The sequence below is a fragment of the Callospermophilus lateralis genome, unplaced genomic scaffold, assembly GCF_048772815.1.
Source record: "Callospermophilus lateralis isolate mCalLat2 unplaced genomic scaffold, mCalLat2.hap1 Scaffold_1583, whole genome shotgun sequence".
Lineage (NCBI taxonomy): Eukaryota > Metazoa > Chordata > Mammalia > Rodentia > Sciuridae > Callospermophilus > Callospermophilus lateralis.
The window spans coordinates 181,533-206,544 of NW_027512686.1; the positions used below are offsets into that span (position 1 = coordinate 181,533).

Sequence of the window (25,012 nt, forward strand, 5' to 3'; positions counted from 1 at the left end):
ATTATCCATATTTATTATGCTTTATCCATCTGTGGCAGAAACTTTTCTAAATTAGAAGCAGTTCATTTCCTCCCCCTCTCTCCCCATGGTTTCCACCAGTAATCACCCCATCCTAGGGATCAGGTGATGATCAGGGCTTAGAAACTGTAATGTCCAATATGGCAGTCCTTAGGTACATTGTGACTATGTAAATTAGTTAAAAATGAATAAATTTTGGGCCCAAGGAGGGTGAAGCCGTGGGATTATGTTGAGGGGGCAGGCCCAAGTGAGGATGAGCCAGGTGGCTGTTTTGAGGCCCTACTGTCTCTTGGCATTTGCCTCTTCAGTCCTGCCATCTCTACAGCTATCACTACCATAGGATCGTGTGCCCTTTGCTGCAGACAGACATACAGACACACACACACACACACACACACACACACACACACACACACACACAGCAAGTAGTAGTTGAATAGGAGAAGAATGGCGTTGAAACAGATTTTCAGCAACAAGTGCTTTGGGGTATTGCAGAACATTTTGAACATGACAGTGTTGATCTGAACTGCAAAATGAAATTTTCTGTCTACTTACCACCAAAGGCAGAAAGTGGAAAATGCCCTGTACTACATTGGTTGCCTGGTTTAATTTGCACAGAACAATTTTAAATCAAAATCTAGTTATTATCAGGCTGCCTCAGAACACAGCCTTATCATTTGCTCCCAGATACCAGCCCTCATAGCTGTAATACTAAAGGAGAAGGTGGAGAGCTGGGGTGTCTGCACTGTTGCCTGGGTTTTATGTGAATATCACTGAAGATTCTTGGAAAAGTAACTACAGAATGTACTCTTAGGTAACGAAGAAGCTTCCCAACTCATAAATACCAGTTTTTCAGTGGACCCCCAGTGGATGTCTATTTCTGGCCACTTTATGGGAGGTCAAGGAGCTCTAATTTGTCCTTTGAAAAATCCCAGAAAATACAAAACTGTGTCAGCATTTGCTCCAGTTTGCAACCCAGTGCTGTGTCCATGGAGCACAAAACCTTTAGTAAATATTTGGGAACAGATCAAAATAAAGAAAAGTAATATGATGCAACCCATCTTGTGAAGTCCTGTCCAGGTTCTCAGTTGAACAAGGGAAAATGACCAGTTTCTTCTAGATGGACATTTACTCCCTGATAATTTCATAGCTGCCTATATAGAAAAGAAAATTTCTATTGTTTGTAGATGATAGGAGGGCTATGATCATAGCTACTACTTCATTGCAACCTTTATAATCAATCATTATGCAAAATACCTGAATGCATGAAAAACTTCTGATAAGAAAAATCTCTTCAGGATTATAAAAGTTATAATAAACAGAATCGCTGAGGAAAAAATTTTGAAACATTGGATTTCATGGTGCCAAAAGAACTTCATTCTACACTTGAGTCTCCTGAATAAATATATAAAATCGGAAAAAAAGAATAAATTTTAAAATTCTTTTTATTGTCACAGTAGCCATAGTTTAAGTGTTCAGAAACCCATGTGGCTAGTGACTACCATATTGGACTGTGCAGATGTATTTTCATTGTCTCAGAGCGCTACTGGACAACAGTACTCTGGAGCTTAGTTTTTACTTGTTTTTCTTCCATTGTGACTTCTTCTGTCCACTATCAACCCTACTGACCATTTTTCTTGATAACAACAGCTATAATTACATTCTGTTATTTCAGGAGTAATTCCATTTTCACTTGTACTCTAGACCTTTATTTATACCTTATAATAGAACAGAAGTTGGAAAACATTTTCTATAGAGGGCCAGATAATATATATTTTAGGTTTCTGTGTAGTAACCACTCAACTCTGCAATTGAGTTTTTACTTGGTGATAGGCACTTGATGATACAAAAATGAATTGGATAGGATCCATGCCATCAGTGAGCCACAAATAAGAAGGTTATGATTCTCTGGAGCAGCTCTCCAGGGGCTTATGGAATATGACACAGTAGATTCTTTTCCTGCTATATTGATCATATTATGCTTGGCTCCCTGTGACACAAAGAGAGTCTTTTGCCAGTCTTATCAAACTTCAAAAACAGTTGTTTTAAAATATTTTTAGGAGTCAAATATTTTCAGACTCCTATATGGAATCTTTATACATAAAGCAGATGAAGGGGAAAGCTATTTGGTTGTAAAACTTGAGAGCGTGTTCCTCTTTGTGTGTGTTTCCCACTCCTCTCACCTGCCTGTGCCACTTCCCTTACTTCTTTCTGTGGTTCCTGAGGTGTTGTGCTGAATACTACAGTTCCTTGAAATATAGTTTGGAAACAAATGTTCTAAAAAAGGATATTCCAACTAACAAATTTCTTGTAAATTTTAAGTTTTATCTAGATGATCTTCATTCTAGAATTTACCAATTAATCTTTCAAAAATGTAAATTAGAACCTAGTAATCTATACCCTGCAGTGGCCAGTTCATCACAACGGGCTTAGACATTGTAGCTTGACTCTGAGTTGAGTATCTTTGCTGGAGAATCAACAGTGAGTGAGGGATACTGAAGCTGAGCATTCATAGAACTATTTAAGAGAAGCATATAGAGCTGGAGTTGTAGTTCAGTGTCAGAGCACTTGCCTACATGTGAGGCACTGGGTTCAATGCTTAGCACGGCATAAAAATAATTAAAGGTATTGTATCCATCAAAAAGAGTAATATATAGGGTGACAAGAGTAAGAACTTTGAAGAAATTAACTTGTTTTTAAAAAATCTGTTTTGGAGAAGTATAGTTAACATACAATAAAATGCAATGGTATGCCAAATCCATTTCATGCATTCCCACTTTGAATCTCTTACTTCCTGTGTTACTGCCAGCTAGAGAAAACGCTCTGCTCTTAAAGGGCTAGTGTGATTATGTTAAACCTACCCAGATAATCTCTTTTTTCTTGCCATTTATGATAACACAATCCCAAGAATGATATCTCATCATATTCACTGTTTTTTTGTGTGAATCTGACTACTCTAAGTATCTCATATAAGTAGAATTATGATTTATCCTTTTGTGTCTGGCTTATTTCACTTAGCGTAATGTTTTCAAGGTTCATCCATGTTGTAGTATATGTCAGAATTTCATTATTTTATAAGGCCAAATAATATTCCATTGTATTTACATACTATATGTTGTTTATTTATCCACTGATAAATGTGCATTCCTTCTGCCTTTTAGCTATTGTGAAAAATGCTGTATGAACATGGAATACATATTTTGAGTTCCAATTTTCAGTTCTTTATACATACACACACACACACACACACACACACACACACACACACACACACGTATTTTTTGGTAATGGGAATTGAACCCAAGAGTTCATATTGTAGCATGTATTACTATTTATTCCTTTTTATGATTGAATAATGATATATCACGTTTTATTTACCCATTCATTAGTTGGTTAACATTTGGATTATTTTCACTTATTAACTATTACCTGTCTGACTCTTTATTCTCCTCTCAGATCTCTCCCTTTACTCTTTACCCTTCAATGAGTGATTCTCTTTAGTTTCTCAACCATACCAATCTCCTTCCTATACCAGTGCCTCCTCATTATCACATTCACTTTTTTTAATTAACTTTTATTTGTTCTAATTAGTCATACATAACATTATAATGCATTTTGATGCATCATACATAAATGGAGTATAACTTCTCATTCGTCTGTTGTGCATGATGTAGAGTCACACATCTATATTAGGTCATGTAATTACATTAGGTCATGTAATCATATGTGCACATAGGGTAATAATGTCCAATTCATTCTACTGTCATTCACATTCACTTTCTTAACTCCTGCATTTTCCTGTAGTGCTGGGAATCTAACCCAGGGCCTTAAATACACTAGGCACACTTTCTTAAGTCTTAGGGTTCACACATAGTTCTAACCTATTTCTGTAGGAAAGCCTTCCTCAAACTATATTACATTCCTCTATTTTATATTCTCCTAGCATCGTTTTTAATACTCTTCTTAACTTTAATTGTATACTTGATTATATTTTTTTTGTTTTACCTCCTGCCCTTAGTATGCTACAAATTCTTAAAAACAAAATTATGTGTTTTCTGCTCATAGCTGTATTGCTTGAGCTTAGCATAGTACCAACATATGTATCTGTTAAGTATATTAATGCATGAAATCTATTTGTGGTGAAACCTATCAACAGTACAGAGTTTTCATCTAATCCAATTTCTGTTAAATCTTGTTCACAATCAAATATAACATACTGCCTAAAGAAGAAAAGTTTTAAAGCAAGGCAAGTTTTGTTTGATTCCTGATTTTATCACTTAAATAGTTTTGTGAACATAGGCAAATTATTTCCCTTCTGAAAGCCTCAGATAACTAGTATATAATATGAAGCTGCTAGTAAGTATCCTAGTTGCTTTGGGAGTATTCAGGCAGGTAAAGTATAGTAAGCACACAATAAATGTAAAAGTTATTATTATCATAATATTATTATAAGGTGCTTAGACATTTATGAATTCAGAAAATTCGTTGAGAGTCTACTAGTACCTGGTACTCTTTTGAATATTTAAGATATACCAGTTAAACAAAGACAGACTTAATAAAAAGTACACATAGATCACTCTGTATATGTCAGGTGCTCATCTAAACTATTTACTTTCATTAACCTACCAATTTTCTGTGAATAGATACTATTATCATTATCCCTATTTTTATCAAAGAAGTAATTGAAACAAAAAAAGGTAAGTATCTTGCCCAGGTTACACAGGCAGGCAGGCAGTGACACAGCTGAACCATGGATTACACCAGCCTACCTCCCATGTACTTTCTTCTAACCACTTTGCAGTACTACATTTTGTCCAGGGTCATTTCCACTAATGCCTGATGAACGAGGATATTTCATTTCTTTGGCAGATCTACAGTCTAGTAACTTTAAATATTTAAAAAATAAATGAAGCCAGGCATAGTGAACACGTTTGTCATATTAGAGACTCTGGAGGCTGAGGCTGAAGGATTGCAAGTTCAAGGCCAGCCTCAGCAACTCCATGAGACTCCCAGCAACTTAGCAAGACCCTGTCTCAAAATAAAAGTTAAAAATAATTGTGGAATTATGGATGTGGCTCAGTGGTTAAGTGCCCCTGAGTTTAGGCCCCAGCACAAAGATAGATAGATAGATAGATAGATAGATAGATAGATAGATAGATAGATAGACAGATAGGGTCCATTATGGTCTCATTTTTTTTGACTTTTATTTAATCTATGATGACTCCTGATGATTACCTCTACCTTTTTACATTGTGAAGGTATTTGTTCAATCATCTTTTCCAGAAGTTGATAGGAAGTCATGTTATCTCTGTCATTTTTATGTAAGGCACATTTTTACTAAAAAACGTAAGGGGAAAACCTTAAAGTTTATGTCCTTATTTGACAATGATTGAAGGAAGAAAATCTCAAAGTATAAATAGAGTCATCACTTAACTTATATAAAATATATTCTGTACATTTTCCCAATTTTTCATTGACTGTCAACAGCCTATACCAGTGATTATTAAGTTTTTTTTTTTTTTTTTGTCTCAGACCTCTTTATACTCCTAAAAATCATTGAGAACCCAAGGAACTTTTATAGATGTGGGTTTGCTTAATGATACTTACTGTGTTTGACATTTAAATTGAGAAATCTTTTAGACACAAGAATGCCTAGGTACAGATTTCACTAGCTGTCAGAGTGTCTGTGTACTCATCTATTTTCTAACCTCTGTAAAACTCCACTATGTGCTTGTGAGAGGATTAAAGTGGAAAATGCAGATGATGTCTTAGTATTATTATGAAAATAATTCTGATCTTGCAAATTCTCCCAGCTGCCCCTTGTTCTCACCTTGGGTAACTTCTGCCATATACTAAATAATGTTATTACTGTCTTCAGCTGGAAGAAACTACTAACACTAAAATTGAAGATCTGATTGAATGTTTCAATAATAGTACTTGTTAAGGACTACCTAAATGCTTTAGATGCTTTTAGAGATGGAACAGAATCAGCCTCTTATTGCAGAGAGTTTAGTATTTACACATTGAATTGAAATGCAGAGGACAAAGTGTTAAGTGACATGCTCTTACCTTAGTACCACTTGCAATTTATAAACTGAGTTGCATAATACCATAAGATATATTTGACTGCTTATAATTCTCTTAACATATGATTAAACAAAAACAACAGCATATTTAGAGATATCAACTTTGCATTTTGTTTAGGGTAGCTTACTTAGTAACTTGCTGGAAAGATTTGGGTAAATAGAGAGCAGAGAATATTGCTATCCTCAAGTCACTTAATATTCAGTTCTCAAAAGTGTTTATTTCTCAACTACACATACTTCCTGTACTTAAAACAGGACTAAATGCACAGTTCAAAATGACTGGAAACACCTAGATATGATATACCCATAGAGCAGCTAAGAATTGGAAAGGCAGAAGCTTTGTATTTAAACTGGACATTAAAGAAGAAAAAAAGGGTCCAAAGTTATTGTATTGAAGATGAGAAGCACCAAGTGAGCAGTGCTAAGATACCTTCTTTATGTGTGTAGTACCTCCCCATTCCTAGGTCATCTTGTATCCACTGTGCGACCAGCCAAAAGTGCTTTAGATCAAAGGCAGGAAAAAATGATGACAGAAGTGCTTGCACCTCCCTCCCTAAGCACACTTTACTCTGCTTTGACCCCTATGTTTCTGATTGGCCTTCATATAACTTGGGAATTCTTATTGTCAGAGTATATTTCAAAAGCAGGGATTCTTTATTATCCTCTTCTTTATATTATGCTCTTCTCCCACACCTACCCCAATATTATCAGGACAGAACTTTTTTGGTGGTTACAGAATGGGGGATAATATTTTTATTGGAAATCTTTGCAGCTTTAAAGGAATAGGGATGGCAAATTGATTTTAGTTTATGTGCCTGTTGTAATATGTGCTTGTTAGTATACTGGGCCAAGAATTATTCTGAGATTCCCAGGCCAGCCCCATTAGCAATCGTGGTCTTAGCTTCTGTTGATCATCATGCAATTTACATAATCTGTAGATCTCAGTTGAAACAGGGACTGACTTGGATTGCTCCTTTCAGGAAACACAGAAAGTTACTGGGAGCAGTTTCTTTGAAATGGCTATGTGCAGTTTATTGCAAGCAAGCCCATGTTTAGTGTGCCCCTGACTGTGACCGTGGGAGCAAATCTAAATTAACAGTCTTGATTGTTAATCTCAGAATGTGCTGCATCTCTCTGATGTATAAAGACTGTAGAATATATGAAATGGAAGAATAACAATTAAAATAAGATTAAGATTTCAAAAATAAGTGAAGAGTAGTGATAGAATTTTACAGACTACAAGTGGCTGGAGCCTCCCATCTTCTAATAGTAGAAAGATTCACAACTCATGTACATACATGCAAAGGGTTACTATGAGCCTGCATCATATCCTGTAGAAGTGCTGAAGCAGAAAAATAACTGGACTAATCAAGTCCAGTACTCTTACTTTCATAGATGGCATCCAGGCTAGTTGTTTCAGTAGGCTAGAATGTTCTTTTATAAAAATAAGATTCTGAATTGCTTTTTTAAAATCAACTAAAAAAATTTATTCCTTAGGGAGATTTGGTTGAAGATAGTTTTACTTAAATTTTATCACTTTTAAGTGATTATACATAAAACATGGAAGATTTAAGAGACCATTCTCTGAATGGTGGGAGTTTTGTTTTATATTGATTTTTTTGGGGGGGGGGCATTACTGGGGATTGAATGCCAGGCCCCTATACCACTGAAATACATCCCTAGCCCTTTTTATTTTGTATTTTGAGACAAGACAGGGTCTTGTTAAATTTCTGAAGTTGACCTTGAACTTGTGATCCTCCTGCCTCAGCCTCTCAAGTCACTGGGATTACAGGCATGTGCTGTCTGAGAGCAAATTGCAGGCTTGATGCCTCATCATCTCTAAATACTCTAGATGTTATCACCTCAAAACAAGGCTGTTCTACCTAACCATCCACATTAGGAAATCAGCATCATTATATAAATATCATCCAGTTTACATATCAAATCCAAATTCTACCAAATGTTCAAAAATATCTCTTTCTGGTTAATTCAATTGCATATCTCTTTAGATTCCTTTGATTTGGAAGAGGTATTTTTTTTTTTAAGTTTTTTAGTTTTTATCCTGTCTTTCATAACTTTGACAGTTTTAAAATATACAGCCTCCAATTCTGTTGGGTGCCTCTCAGGCCATGCATTCTTGGCAAAAATATCTCAGAAAAAATGCTGTGTCTTCTCAGTATACCATATCTAGTGGTGTATGAATGATATAATCACCTGTCTCATTCCTGGTGATGTTACTCTTGATCACCTAGTCAATTTGGTATCTGCTGTGTTTTCTTCCACTGTAAAATCATCTTTTTTCCTATGTAATCATGTTATTTCTGAATGTGTTTCCTAAAAATACATATGTAATGGTATTCGAAGGTAGTCTTGGGGAGGTGAGTAAGTCATGAGGGCACAGCCTTCATGGTGGCTTTCATGCCTTTGTAAGGCCTGAGAGAGAGACCCCTTGCTCTTTCTACCATGTGAGGACACAATGAAAAGGTGTTGTCTGTGAACCTGGGAGTGGACCCTTACTAGACACTGAGTCTGCTGATGCCTCCATCTTGGACTTCCCAGCATCCAGTAAGGTGAGAAGTAAATTTCTGTTGTCTATAAATCTTCTAGTTAATGATATTGGTTACACAATCCAAACAGACCAAGAAATAATATTTTGTGAGGAAACTATGCCAATTGTATTCCTCATCAGACCTCCACCTACCAGCCCTGGCATGCTTAAGTGAACCCTCCTGAACTCAACAACTTTTATGATGGTTACCAAATAGTAATTTTCTATTTTTCATCATTCCTTCTACAATTTTTAGTTGAAACTCTACTATAAGAGAGAAGTTTCTTATTTTCCCCCTCTCATCCCTTCATGCATTCATTCATTTCTTAATAATTGTGTTCATGGATTTCTATTTTCTTTCATGGATTGAAATTTGTTGGTCTTATTATTTATATTTATGTTCATAGTGTCCCATACACAACCAACAGGAATCTCTTTAAGCTGACTCCTGTCCTTTACGGTGTTCCCTTCATTCTTTCTTTCTGGTCTAAATGTTCCAGACTTATTGTGTACTTTTCTTGTACCATTTCTGGGAAATTGTTTATGTACACACTGTGATGTTATGATATAAAATATATATTTGATCTCTGCACACATGCCACCCAGGTGTTTAAAACCCTTGAGACAAGGGCACTAGCACAATCTTTTATTCTTGTATTTGGTCTTTTCCCCAGTTCCTGACACAGAACTTCTAAATCTTTTTCTTAGGTAATGGGAGCATCATTTCTTCCAATGAGACCATTCTTGGTGGGCTCCTGGATGGCCTCAGGATAGGAGATGGTTGCCCAGGGAACTGACCATAATTAGAAAGTTGGAACTTCTAGCCCAACTTCCCTGGAGGGGAGAGGAGCTAAAGATGATTTGATCACCAGTGGCTAATGATGTAATCAATCTTGCCTATATAATGAAGCCTCTATAAAAATCCAAAGGAGGAGTGGGGGTGTAGCTCAGTTGGTAGAGTGCTTGCCTCACATGCATGAGGCCCTGGGTTCAGTCCCCACCCAGCAACACACGCACACACATACACAAGAAAGAAAAAAAAGGAGAGAGTTCAGGGAGCTTCTGGATAGGTGCACACATGGATGTTCCTGGCAGGTGGTGTGCCTAGAAAGGACATGGAAGTTCCACCCCTTCTCCCACACTTCATCATATACATCTCTTTCATCTAGCTATTCATCTGTATCTTTTGTAATAACTTTTCTAATAAATGCATAAATGTATGTAAAAGTATTTCTCCAAGTTCCGTGATCCACTATAGCAAACTAATCAAACCCAAGGAGGGTTCCACGAAACTGTTACAAATTTTTGTGTGTTTGATCAAAAATACAAGTCACAACCTGGGATTTGCGTTTGGCATTTGAAAGTGGGCAGTACTCTTGTAGGACTGAGGTCTTAACATGTGACATCGATGCTGTCAAGAAGGGCAGTGTCAGAATGGAATTGAATTAGAGTATCCTCAGCAGGTGTCTGTTGGAGGATTGTCACATACATATCTAATGTCAGAAGTGTTAATAATACTGACTGGTAAGGGAGACTAGGAAAAGCACTTTGTTTTTTCCTGTCTTTTGCGCACACATACAGCTGTATCTGTTTTTATATCTGTCCGTGTATGTGTATGTTTTTGTGTGCTCAATTTACATTGAGCTGTCCAGTTCAAATCCTGTACTTTTAAGATCCTTTCCTGCCTCCCTCCTTCCCTTTCTTCCCAGGGCCTTGTGCATGCTCAGCAAGTGTTCTGCCACTGAGCTACATTCCCAGCCCTTTCTTATTTTTGTTTTGAAACATGGTCTCCCTAAATTGCCCAAGTTGGCCTTGAACTTGTGATCCTCCTGCCTCAGTCTCCCAAGTAACTGAAATTTCAGGAATGTGCCTTCACATCTGTTTTACCTCCCTGCCTTTCTATTTGTATATAGATGCTATGTTGAACAGTGAGAAACTTGACTTCCACAACCTAAATACATTGACTTATTTTCTGTTTCTGTGTCAGTCCTCTCCTGACCACTGGTCACCTATTCAACCTTTGATTTTCTCTTCACAAACTTGCTCGTCTTATTCTTTTCTTAATAGAGGCAGCTATATCTTCTCAGTTGCTTAGGCTAGAAATCATCCTGCTGCCCCCCTCCAAACTCCACATTATACCATTGGTAATTCTTTTAAGTAGAACCATTTTTCCCTCACCTCTACTACCACTATTTTAATTCAAGCCACCATTATTACATCTGCAAATACTTAAAGTCTTCTCTTTGATTCTTTGCTTCCACCCCTTCCTTCAATATGTATTCCTTCCACATTAGCCAAAGTGATCATTTTAAAACCTAAACTAGATTTTGTCACTCCTTTGCTCAAAACCTGCTAATAGCTTCTCTTCTCTTCAGTTTAAAATTAAAAATTTTATGGGGTCCTATGTTGTCAACCACTCTTTGTTTCAGTGTAATTCAATATTGGCTTTCTGACTATTTCACACCAAGTGCCTCTCACTTCAGGACCTTTGAACTTGCTGTTTTCTTAAGCAAGCTCTTCTTTTAGATACCACTTCTCCCTTACTCCACTCAGCTCCATTTCTCAGATGTGACTTTATTAGTAAGATCTCCCCTGACTAATCAGTATAAGATAGCATCTTATCTTCATGCTTTATCTCTTCACTGTGTTTATTACATTATGGCAACCTCTGACATAATATGCAGAGGAGGACTTTTTGTCTTTTTCTCTCTGCACAGTATTTCTAGCACCTAGGATAATGTGACAAATAGTAGGCTCTTGACAGTCAAGTACCATATGATCTCACTGATGTGGAATCTAAGAGTTGATTTCATAGAAGTTGATAGTACAGTGGAGGTTATCAGAGGCTGGAGAAGGGGACAGGGTTGGGGAAAGTTGTTGCCTGGGCACAAAACTGTAGTTAGATAAGAGTTAAGAATTTCTGGTGCTGTTGCACGGGAGGGTGACTATAGATAACAAGACTGTACTGTACATTTCAAAAAAAATAGAAGAAAGGAATGGGCTTCCAGTGCTTTATTATGCTTCTTAATCTGTGAAACCATGTATTCATCCGTGGAAATGTGGCTAATGACATCCTTCTCATGAGTTGTAAATATGTGTAAGTGCCTCCTGCATAGTAGGGATTCTTTATTCATTTCTCTTTCTACCTTCCCTCATCTTCCACCATCTTCTTAATCAACATAACATAACTACCTTCCCTCATCTTCCACCATCTTCTTAATCAACATATCTATATCAAAAAGCTCTTATGTATATTAACCAAATTTTCTTACCAAAATAGTGTAAGGTGAACAGAATTAAACAAAAAAATATAGAATTATTTTTGCCCTAAAAGTGCTAAAGGCTAATATTAGATAAGTATTTTCCCTCTATTTATTTCTGGCATTAAAATAGAGAAGAGAGAGTTGCCTCATTTGAGTGACCAAGTAAAACCAGTACAAGTTGACAGTTCATGGGGAGTTTCCAGCAATAGACTCATGGATGCTCTTCCTTCCTATCTTTGTCTTCATATAGACATAATGGAAAGCTTTGGGGATTTTTTTGGTTCTTGCCTGAAATAAAAATGCTCTAAAGTGTACATATTGAGAATATCAACAACATGTGGACCCTGAAAACTTATTGTTTAAGTGAAAGAAGCCTGTGGCTTTTAGTATTCTTATCAGCTAGTGTTTTCCCTCAGCTTTATGAAAATAAGACCTTTATCTGCTGTTCTGAACTTTCACCTCATTTCCACAGCAAACATGATCAACTGCTGTAAGATATAGAATTTATATGAATCCCAATATTGTAACTATAATGCAATAATAAAAAATTTAAAACCTTTTTAAAAAGAATTTATTAGAGACTGTGAAAAGGTAGATTTCAAATCACTGGAATAATAACAGATTATGAAAGAAATGATGTCAAGACTCCATAGAAAAAGAAAAATGTTCGTCTTTTTATCATACCAGGCTAAATTAAGTGATAAGATTGTTGAAGATAAATTTAATAGAGAAAAACATGCATGAATGTTTACTTGGTCTTGGTGTGGAGATGAGATTTTTAAGAATTCTAGCAAAGGGTAGATTATGTGGGAAAATGGTAATAGATTTGACATCCTGAATCATAAAAATGTGTCACAATAGTAACAACAACATCTAACATGTACTGAAGTAAGGGCTAAGCATTGCAATAAGTACATCCAAGTTAAAGTTCCAAGGTTGAGAAACCTGGCCTATTGTGCCACTCTATATCCCTTTTTATTTTTCCCTGTTATCATAGACAACACTGTGACAGATGTTTTGCATTGGTATAACAAGTATTACTAGTTTCTCAATCTTTTTTGCACCTGTGTACCACTTGCTATTCTGCCGCTTAGCAGATGTCTTCTATGTTAGTTTTTTGTTACAGCAACATCCTACTGCAAGATACTACTTCTCTTTTAATTAGGATCAGCTAAAACATGGAGATGCAAACTGCAGTGGCTCACACACCATAGATATTCATTATTTTTCATGCAGTAGCTTAGGTGATTAGCAGTTCATATGATTAGGTTCTTCCTCCTGAAGCTATTCAAGAACCCAGATAGCAGAGTGGCTCTTCCACTTTCCCTCATCACTACCCTGACTAAATCTTGGTCACTGACTTATTTGGGTTCTAGCCAGTTGACAGAGGAAAAGATAAACAAATATCTATTCTCTGAAGATCTAGTCTGGAAAGTGGCATATATTACTCTGCTCACATTGTATTGGAGAACTTAGATAGAATGCTGTACCTGACAGCAAGGGAGGCTAGGAAATGCAGTCCCACCATGTACCAGGAAGAAAGAAAGAACAGATTTTGGTGGACAACAACAAAGAGATTCTGTACATCCACTATGTATGTTCTCAATCTGATAAACCACATGATAATATGGGAATTAAAATATTCCTATAAATCCATAAGAAAAATTAAAATATTCCAAAACAAAGAAAAGCTACAAATTCAGGTTTAAAAACAAATTCAAAAGACTAATGATTATATACCAATGGTGGGTTGATTTTTAACAGAGGCATTTAATGAGAGAAAGGATATTCTTTCAACAGAAATTAGACCTTTATCTCATACCATACATAAAAATTAATTCAAGATGAAAGACCTAAATATAATGTTAAAACTATAAAATTCAATAAAGTGTAAGTCCATGTGATCTTAGAATGTACTTTCTCAGATATCACCAAAAGCTCAATCAAACAAAGAAGAAATAAACAGTTTATAGAATTAAAAACTTTGGTGCATCAAAGCTCTGTAAAGAAAGGGAAAAGAAAATCCACAGAACAGAAAAAAACTATTAGAAAATTACTCTTATCTGATAAGAGTCTAATGTCAGAATATATAACAGAGCCTTACAACTAAACAATGAAAGGATGACCCAGTTGTTAAAATGGACAAAGAATTTCAATAGATTTTTTTCCCAAAAAAGATATGAAAAGATGTTTAACAACATTAGTCATTAGGAAAAGGCAAACCCAACTATAATGAAATACCACTTCACACTCACTAGAATGGATAGAATTAAAATAGAACAACAATGTTGATAACAAGATGAAGATGGCACACACCTGTAATCTCAGGAGGTTGAGATAGGAGAATTGCAAGTTTGAGGCCAGCCTCAGCAACTTAGCAAGACCCTGTCTCAAAAATAAAAAGGGCCAGGGATGAAGTTCAGTGGTAAAGCGCCCTTGGGTTCAATCCCTAATACCACACCTCCAAAAAAGTAGAAACAACCAAAATATTCATTAACTGATAAATGTGTTATATAACTGATAAACAAAATGTGTTACATCCATATAATTTGATATTACTTAGCCATAAAATGGAATGCAGTACTGATTTATGCTGAAAGATAGATGACATTAAAATCACAAAGTTAAATAAAAGCAACCAGGTACAAAAGGTCACATGTTGCCTCATTTTATGTATATGAAATGTTCAGAGTGGGCTAATTTATAAAGTGAGAAAGTAGATTAGTGATTGCCAGGAGCTTCGGGGAAGGGGAAATAGCAGTCACTACCTAATGGTTGTGAGTTTTCTTTTGGGGATGATAGAACATTCTGAAATTAGATACTGGCAGTAGTTGTACAACTTAAGATACTAAAATGAAGAAGTGATAAATGGGACATCTCAATAAAAAACAATTTTTAAAAACTAATGACTGAAAATCTTCTATCCCAAGAATCAAAGAAATGGAAATTATGATAATGTTAGTATCAATTCTATTAAAAAGCTAAGTTAAAAATTTGTTAATACCATCTCACTCCAGTAAGATTGGCAGCCATTATGAAGTCAAACAACAACAAGTGCTGGCGAGTATGTGGGAAAAAGGGTACTCTTTTTTTTTTTTTTACTTGTTGTGCACAATTTATTTTTTTTAATTTTTTAAATTAATTTTTATTGTAGGTTGTTCAAAACATTACATATTTCTTGATATATCATATTTCACACTTTGATTCAAGTGGGATATGAACTCCCATTTTTACCCCATATACAGATTACAGAATCACATCAGTTGCACAACCATTGATTTACATATTGCCATTCTGGTGTCTGTTGTATTCTGCTGCCTTTCCTATCCTCTACTATCCCCCTTTCCCCCTCCCCTCCCCTCTTCTCTCTCTACCCCCTCTACTGTAATTCAATTCTCCCCCTTAAATTTTTCCTCCTTTCCCCTCACTTCCTCTTGTATGTAATTTTGTATACCCCTGAGGGTCTCCTTCCATTTACGTGCAATTTCCCTTCTCTCTCTCTTTCCCTCCCACCTCTCATCCCTGTTTAATGTTAATCTTCTTCTCATGCTCTTCGTCCCTACTCTGTTCTTAGTTACTCTCCTTATTATCAAAGAAGACATTTGGCATTTGTTTTTAAGGGATTGGCTAGCTTCACTTAGCATAATCTGCTCTAATGCCATCCATTTAAAAGGGTACTCTTGTACATTGCTGGTGGGACTGCAAATTGGTGCGGCCAATATGGAAAGCAGTATGGAGATTCCTGGGAAAGCTGGGAATGGAACCACCATTTGACCCAGCTATTGCCCTTCTCGGACTATTCCCTGAAGACCTTAAAAGAGCGTACTACAGGGATACTGCCACGTCGATGTTCATAGCAGCACAGTTCACAATAGCTAGACTGTGGAGCCAATCCTGATGCCCCTCAATAGATGAATGGATAAAAAAATGTGGCATTTATACACAATGGAGTACTACGCAGCACTAAGAAATGACAAAATCATGGAATTTGCAGGGAAATGGATGGCATTAGAGCAGATTATGCTAAGTGAAGCTAGCCAATCCCTAAAAAACAAATGCCAAATGTCTTCTTTGATATAATGAGAGCAACTAAGAACAGAGCAGGGAGGAAGAACAGGAGGAAAAGATTAACATTAAACAGAGTCATGAGGTCGGAGGGAAAAGGAGAGAAAAAGGAAATTGCATGGAAATGGAAGGAGACCCTCATTGTTATACAAAATTACATATAAGAGGTTGTGAGGGGAATGGGAAAAAAATAAGGAGAGAAATGAATTACAGTAGATGGGGTAGAGAGAGAAGTTGGGAGGGGAGGGGAGGGGGGATAGTAGAGGATAGGAAAGGTAGCAGAATACAACAGTTACTATTATGGCATGATGTAAAAATGTGGACGTGTAACCGATGTGATTCTGCAATCTTTGTAATGTTTTGAATAACCAATTTAAAAAATAAAAGCTGGATTAAAGATTAAAAAAACATTGTTAATATGGGGCTGGGGATGTGGCTCAAGTGGTAGCGCGCTCGCCTGGCATGCGTGCGACCTGAGTTCAATTCTCAGCACCACATACAAACAAAGATGTTGTATCCACCGATAACTAAAAAATAAATATCAAAAAAAAATTCTCTCTCTCTCTCTCTCTCTCTCTCTCTCTCTCTCTCTCCCTCTCTCCCTCTCCCTCTCCCTCTCTCTCCCTCCCTCCCTCCCTCCCCCTGTCACTCTCTCTTTAAAAAAAAATTTGTTAAAACATTCATATTCTGTTGTTGAGAGTATAAATTGATACAGCATTTCTGGGGCTCTGTTGGTACTGTATGTCACATGCCTTAAAATGGATCCTATTTTTCTGAGGGGAACAGAGGAAATGGAACGGGGAGTGGTTTGGTCAACAGATATTGTGTTATCATTAGATAGGAAGAAGTTTTGGTGTGCTCTTGCATAGTAGGATGACCATTTCAAAAAGCTAGAAGAAAGGATTTTGAAAGTTTTCACCATGAAGAAGTGATAAATGTTTTAGGAGATAGATATTTTTACCTTGATTTTAAAAATTACATGATGTATACATTTAGTAAAACATCACAGGGTATCCCATAAATATGTACAATTTTTGTTTTTACATATCAGTCAAAACATTAAATAAAAATAAACCATATTCTTTGCTTCAGTAATTATATCTCAGGAATTTATTTGAAGGATATAAATAAATGTATGTGAAACTATTTGTCTACATGTATAATCAAGATGGGATCACTGAAAGCAACTGAAATGTTAAGAAATAAAACATTCAAAGACCTGGGAGTGGCTCAGTGGTAGAGCACTTGCCTAGCATGTGTAAGGCACTGAGTTTCATTCTCAGCACCACATAAAAATAAATAAATAAAGGTCCATTGACAACTAAAAAAACATATATTAAAAAAAGAAAACATTCAATAATTAGAAGTAATTGAAATACTTTATAAGAAGCAGTAGTTAATTTACGATATTATTCATAATGATACCATAAAATTGTATTGAGCAAAATTAATTTAATTTAATTTAGCTTTAGGTCTACTCATACCACTTAAGTACAGATCAAAGTTTGGGTGGCATGAAATGGGAACCTGTAAAGAAATTTCTACAGCTCAATCATAGCTCTGGAAAACCTCTTAAATCTGCTTTTCTTGGCTGAACTGGTGCCTGTGTATATGTCTGGAAGAGAAGAGTTCAAGTCTCTCTTATGATACATCGAATTTCTTACCTAGGAAAAGTTTAAATAAATTTAAACATAGAATTTAGGTCCTCTACTAAGTTTAAAGCTCTTGATTGAGGCATAAGATACATTGAAAAATGCTCAGGCTTTATAATCATGAAAACCTGAATGTAAGTTTCTTACTAGTTGTGTAGTGTTGACCAAGTAATATGAGTAAGGGTTTAAAAAAACCTTTTCCCTTCTGCCTGGTAATTTGGCTATTTGTTAATGTTTTAAATCTGTTATCCAAGCATATTATTGCTCCCTAAAGAGCTTAAGAACTTTTCCCCTAATTATCATCACCCCATTTGAAATGTTGGTACCACAGATAGATCATGTATCTGCTTATGAACCATGACCCTTTGGAGGACCACAGATCTTTGTTACATATAAGGTTCTTTTGCCCCTCCAATTTTTGACCCATTGCCCCTGTTGAAAATGTTTGCTGAAAAGGCTTTGTATATGTTCTATGTCAAAAATGTTACTAGGCAACATTGCTTGATAAAAATCATGCCTGTTGAGTAAACTGTATCTAATGGGAAAACTGTAAATATTTAAAAGACCATATCATTGAGTTTGCCTGAGGACATTGACTCTGGTAACAGTGTGTCCCTTGCAGAGACCTGCAATCTATACCTATAGCATTGTTATAAGAGATTTTGGGCCCTGTGGGAGAAGAGGCTATTAAACTAGAATGACTTCCAAACCCACTAATGTGAGTCTCATTTTCTTGGACCTGAACCTCACCTGGGGCAGGGGAAATGGGGCTGGGGTGCAAAAAATAACTCTAGGTAGCTGTGTGAGCTACTGCGTAGACTGCTGCAGAGACTGTTCCTACAAAAAATGAATACCTGGAGCTACCTTCTGGCAGGCTATAATTTTTGTCCTATATCTTTCTATGTAGATTAGTCTTCTGAGTGTGAATGTTTAGTTGAGCCTGAGAAATTCTTCTGGCTATTATGCCTAACTTCTCAAGATTCAGTTTCCTGCTCTGTAAAATGAAAATGTTACCAACCTTACAGGATTTTGTGAAACCTAGAGATACTATACAAAGCTCCTGCCACAGAAGAGCTATTCTGTGAATGGTAGCTACTACTGGGTTCATCCATCATATTTTTTATGTAAGTATGCTATTTTCATAATACCCATTTCCAGTGACTTGAATTAGAGGGTATTGTCAGATGTTGACATTTTGAGCATAATAAGTTTTGATTATATAATTGTTTATGTTTAACTCTTTGTCATGCAATTAGAAGTTAGAGTTGTCAGCATCACAGTGAATAATGACTAAAGCCTGAATATTTATCTTCATATGTACTTAATGTGGCAGTTTACAATATTTTATGTGCCTTAGAACAAATATATCAATTACAGATATCAATTTTTATTAACTTCTTTATTCTCTGAGTATGGATAACAGTTTACTGTTTCTTGGCATAGCTCTTATTTAAAAAAAAGGGGGGTATTTGAGATAATTTTATTTTAATTTTTTGATACTGGGGATTTAACCCTGGGGTGCTTAACCACTGAGCCACTGAATATCTATATTTCCCACCCCTTCCTGAGGTTGTTTTTGTTTAGTTGGTTACTATTAGCCTTTTCAGTTTTTTCTTTGAGACTAAGTTGTTTAGGGTTTTGCTTTGTTGTTGAGGCTGGCCTCAAACTTTTGATCTTCTTGCCTCAGCATCCCAGGTCACTAGTATTACAGGCATGCATCACCATGCCAGGCTGAGATAACATGTTTTAGAATATCTGTATTTCCCACCCCTTCCTGAGGTTGTTTTTGTTTAGTTGGTTACTTTATTGCTTATCCAGGCTAATTTTTCAGAGTCTCTTTATCCTGCAGTGTGCAGCCACTAGTATCTTTGCTCTTTTTTATTGTTTTTATTTTGGAGCTTTGTATTCATTCCCATGGTTTCCCCTATGCTTCATTGCTTGGCAGTCAGCCAGAGACTGGTCCCAAACTGTACTTTTAACACTCACAAACAGTGCACTAGGCCTTTGCCCTCTTTCACTTATGGGTCCATTTATTAGTTGAGGACTGCATTCCAAGTTTAGGTAGTTTTATTTTTACTGCCTTTACTTTGTGCTGTGTTCCCTCATTTCTCCCTTGCAGGTACAAGTGGCCTTCCTATCAGTTAGGGTCTTGTGGAAAACATGGCTTTTATTTCCCTGGATTTGTGTTAAATCCAGCTGTTGGTCAGATGTTCACCCCAACTGGGACCACAGCCCTAGTCCAGTAGAGCCACTGCCTTTTCTGGTGTACTCCTCATTATTTCACTTGAAATGAGTTTTCACCCTCTGCTTCAAATCAAGTCAGTCCCTCTTGGCAATGAACCTGCTAGTTCTTTGCCAGCTTTATTCTGGTAGGACTGTTTCCATATAGAACAGACAGGAGAACTGCCCTAGGCAGGAATACCACAGATTGTCTCTGTTCTTACACAAAGTTCAGCAGTTTTCAGTTTTGGGTTGATTTCCAGAGCCTGTAATGGCAGATTTTGATAATTTTATCCAGTTTTATAGGGTTTCATTTTGGGGGGCAGGGTATGCCAACCTACTCACTCTGCCAAGCCAGAAATCCCACCTCAGTAGATTTATTTTAAAATGCAATCTTTGTTGAATTTGTCTAGTTCTAATGGATATTTAGATTCTGTTTAATTTTTCTATGTATATAGTTATCAGTTGATTATAATGTATTGTTGTTTTTGAGTTTGGGAGCCTTGGGTGAGAGTCGTTTGTTTTTTGCATTTTTAAGGAAGAGCATGTGATTTTTATTTTTCATAATATATCAGAATATTTCATTCTAGAATAAATCTTACTAAACAATGATGTACTTGTAAAATTCATTCTTCAGCCAGGCATAGTGGCATACACCTGTATTCCCAGCAACTTGGGAGGCTGAGACAGGAAGATCACAAGTTCAAGGCCAGCCTTAGCAACTTAGTGAGACCCTTTCTCTAAACAAACAAACAAATAAATAAAAAGGATTGGGGCAGTGGGGTTGTGTGCTTTCTAATGTGTGAGGCACTGGGTTTGACCCTCAGCACCACATATAAATAAATAAAATAAAGGTCCAACAACAACTAAAAAGAAAAAGAAAAAAATGGAATGGGGATGTGGCTTAGTAGTAAAGTGCCTCTGAATTAGGTATCAGTACTGAAAAATAAATAAGTAAAATAAAATTCACTTTTCAGGGACTGGGGTTATAGTTCAGTGGTAGAGCACTTACCTGGCACAAGTGAGGCTCTGAGTTCAATCCCCAGTACCACAAAAATTAATTAATTAATTAATTTGAGCCACTTTTTAATTTTTATATCTACCTTCATAAGTAGAATTCATCTTTAATTTTCCTTGCCTACTTTATATTGTTCCAAAATCATGCAAATCCCCCAAATGAGTGGAGTCACTTTCTGTTTTCTGGAATCATTTTTTATAAGCTTAGGATGATCTGCTTGGTTCATGAACTTTTGGTTGAACATCTCCAAAAGTATCTTGAGCTCAGTGTCTTGGGAAGTGTGACTACAATGATGTGTGTTATTTAAGATTCTGTCTTCTGATTCACTTTCTTCTCAGCTAAGCTTTTTTTTTAAATATATTTTTTAGTTGTGTATGGACTCAATGCCTTTATTTGTTTTTTTTTAATGTTTTTAGTTGTAAATGGACATAATACCCACCTTCCTTCCTTCCTTCCTTTTGTGTTGAGAATCGAACCCAGGGCCTCACAAGTGCTAAGCAAGTGCTCTACCACAAGCCACAACCCTAGCCCACCTTTATTTGTTTTTATGTGGTGCTGGGATCAAACCCAGTGCCTCACTCTTGCAAGGCAAGTGCTCTACCACTGAGCCAGCCCCTTAGCTAGGCTTTATGAAGTTGGTTGTGATTGCTTTAATAATCTGGCTTCCACTCCCAGTGTACCAATAAAACTGTTCTCACGGTGTCAGTAATAATGGCATTATTACCTTTTACAGTTATTATTCTTCACAGCAGCATTTGGTAATTAGCCACTCTCTTTTTCTCAAACCTTACCTTTTCTTGGGTTTGATAAAACTTAACTGGCTGCTTCCATTTTAACTATTCTTTCTCACTTACTAGGATAACTACAATAAAAATAAAGCAAATAGCATATCATATAGCATACTATTGTATAGCAAAAAATAATAATAAAGTATCATTTGATTTTCTTAAATTTTTTAAAAAGGTGTATTTTTCATTTGATATATTTTTCACTTGGTTACTAAAGTAACAAAAGAAAATTTGCAGAGTACAGAAAATAACCCCACTACACAGTAGTAAATGATTCTATCACCTTGGCATGTTCTTTCTTGTCTTTTGTTCAGTCCCTAGGATTTAAAAAAAAAAAACAGGTGTGTGTGTGACAATTTGTGAATGAACATGGCCTATTATTAACATTTTAAAGATTTAATTTTTGCTTATTTATAAGTTAAACATTTTTATTTAGTAATGATACTAAGCAAACTGACATTTAAAGTCATTTTTAAGTTGTTGGGTTTTTTTTTGTGTGTGTGTGTATGTGTGTGTTTGTGTGTGTGTGTGGTGCTGGGGATTGAACCCAGGGTGTTGTGCACACAAGGAACGCACTCTACCAACTGAGCTATATCCGCAGCCCTCTAAAGTCATTTTTAAATACTTATATTCTCTTAGATACTATTTTAGACATGGATGATACAGTGACTATTAGCAAATAAAATGATATTTTGTATAACTGCATTTTATAAACAACATGTTTCTGATCAAAGTGGTTTATCAACAGGAATATCAATATGCTTTATGAAAGATCTTTTTAGTATTAACAGTGTGGTGCATTTTCTGATAAGCATAAACAAACACAAAGGACCATTTAAATATTATTGGAGTGGTTGGAGATGTGGCTTAGTATTAAAGTGCTTGCCTAGCATGTATGAGGCCCTGGGTTCGATCCCCTGTACCATGAATAAATAAATATTGTTCCAAGATTTCAGTCTTTGAAATCTTAAATAGTAATGAGTTAAAAAGGCTAATACTTGGGCTGGGGATATAGCTCAAGCCGTAGCGTGCTCGCCTGGCCTGCACGGGGCGCTGGGTTTGATCCTCAGCACCACATAAAAATAAAATAAAGATATTGTGTCCACCGAAAAACTAAAAATATATATATTAAAAATTTCTCTCTCATTCTCTCTCTCTCTCTCTCTCTCTCTCTCTCTCTTGAAAAAAAAAGGCTAATACTAAAGGCAAAGCAGTTTCCTACTTAGTTAGGGCTGAAACTTATTTCCCTTGCTTTTGTGAAATTCGAGCCCAAGAATCATCTACGTGAGGCCATAAATGCCTTTTCACTTTCTACATGAGGCTGTTATGTTGTCACACTAGGAGCTCCTGCCAGAGGGGCTGTGTAAGCAGGGCACAGATGTGCTCAGAGAAGCCTCCTGGAACTATACTACTTGCTTATAGAAAGAACCACCAGCCTGCTTCATAGATTTCCTAAAGGTCAGGGAAATTTCTCTAAGAGATCAAAATCTAACAGAGAAACTGAAAAGATTTTTACCAATTAGGCAATTTTTAACATCTAAATAAACTTCCATAATTCTTTTAGCAAAATTAAGTTAGAATTGTAGATACCTTAAACTTTGGAATAAGGAATTGAACTTTTTTTGTTTTAGAATTTTAAGCCCATTCCTTAGAAAGTATTGAGACACACAGTCTATGGCAGCATCAGTCTTACTAATTGGAAAAATAAAATGTTTAGTTGTGATTTTCTTTTTTTTTTTTTTAGGGAGGAATTACTGTCATTGGTGCTGAGAAATGGATCCTGTGTTTCTTGACCTTCTTTCATAAATGTCCTTAGCTAATGATTTTTTCTGTGATCCAAATACTGTTTTGCAAGCAGAGTTTTTTTACTGGAATTGACTTTAGTATAGACATGTTAACGTTTATAATAAAGAAAACCAAATTCTTTTTTTTTAATAGATTCTGAACTTGAAAGATTTGGTATTCTAAATAACTAAATATCAAAAAAGTAAAATTTAAATTTTAAAATACCCTACATTACATATTTAGTAACTCAGACACCACTCCTCCCCTCCCTACCCCACATAACCAAGGATTGAATCCAGGCTCACTTAACCATTGAGCCACATCCCCAGCCTTTTTTTTATATTTTAGAGATAGGGTCTCACTGAGCTGCTTAGGGCCTTGCTAAGTTGCTGAGGATGGCTTTGAACTAACTATCCTGCCTCAGCTTCCTGAGCCATGGGGATTACAGGCATGTGCCATTGCGCATAGCCTATATTATTCTTTAATTGTTTCACATGTTTTATGTTTTGTATTTCCCATAGTGCCTTGCAAGACACAAATTGAGAAGCCCTATCTGAAATGCTTGGGACTATTTTAGATTTTGCAGTTTTTCAGATTTGGGGAATATTTGCATAGATTTTCCCAATTGAGCATCCCTAATCTGGAAATCTGAATTGTTCCCCCAAATCCACAATTTTTTAGTATTGTGGCATTAAAAACATTTCAGATTTCATAGTATTTTGGATTTGGGAGTTTTAGATTAGGGATGCTCAACCTGTATTGAGTGCACTCAGGGATCATTTTCTCCAGAAAATCTTCCTTAAATATTAATATTTGTCCAGATGCCTCTCTTCTGTCACCGCTGGTAGTTAAAATTATCCTATTACATGCTTGTTTTTAATACTTGGAGCATTTCTCATGGTTATTTATTTAAAAACAAATACAAATTCAGTTTCAACATAGTTCTTGACACACAGTTAAGATCTCAAGAAATATTTTATTGAATTGAATTGCTGGGTATAATTACTTAAATATTGTGTTTATCACAGGTTCTTTTATATCATAGTATCCCAAAATTGCACAGATTCGGCAGATGCAAAGAAATTTAGCTGTCACGTGTACACCATCTGCCTAATATTGTTTCTGTTAGATGGAGGCTGTTGTGGGTCTAAAAAGAATCAGACCACCAACCAGCAATTGTTGTTTCATAAGAGAACAGTTGAAGCATATAAGAGGATAGGTTTGTTTCCTTTAATGGTTCCACATGTCCAAGAAACGTATATTAACTCTTCTCTAGAATTTCAATGTAAAGAACATTTAGAGGGCTGGGGATGTGGCTCAGAGGTAGAGCACTCGCCTAGCACTTACGAAGCCCTGGGTTCAATCCTCAGCACCACATAAAAATAAATAAAGGTATTGTGTCCAACTATAATTAAATAATAAATTTTTTTAAAGGAACATTTAGATCAGCATCAGTGATATTGCCTCATGAACGAGACTTGATATTCTTCATGCTAAGTACTTTCTGGAGTTTCAGTACTTCATCATCCAAAATACACAGAAAGGATGCCATGTAAATAATACAGTCAA

General features: G+C 36.0%; 2 pseudogenes; both read left to right on the forward strand.

Annotated features, from left to right (window-relative positions):
* LOC143387856 (F-BAR and double SH3 domains protein 2-like) overlaps positions 1-25,012 on the forward strand; it is a 142,660-nt pseudogene that overhangs the window by 23,427 nt on the left and 94,221 nt on the right.
* On the forward strand, positions 466-1,287 carry LOC143640267 (S-formylglutathione hydrolase pseudogene; annotated as a pseudogene).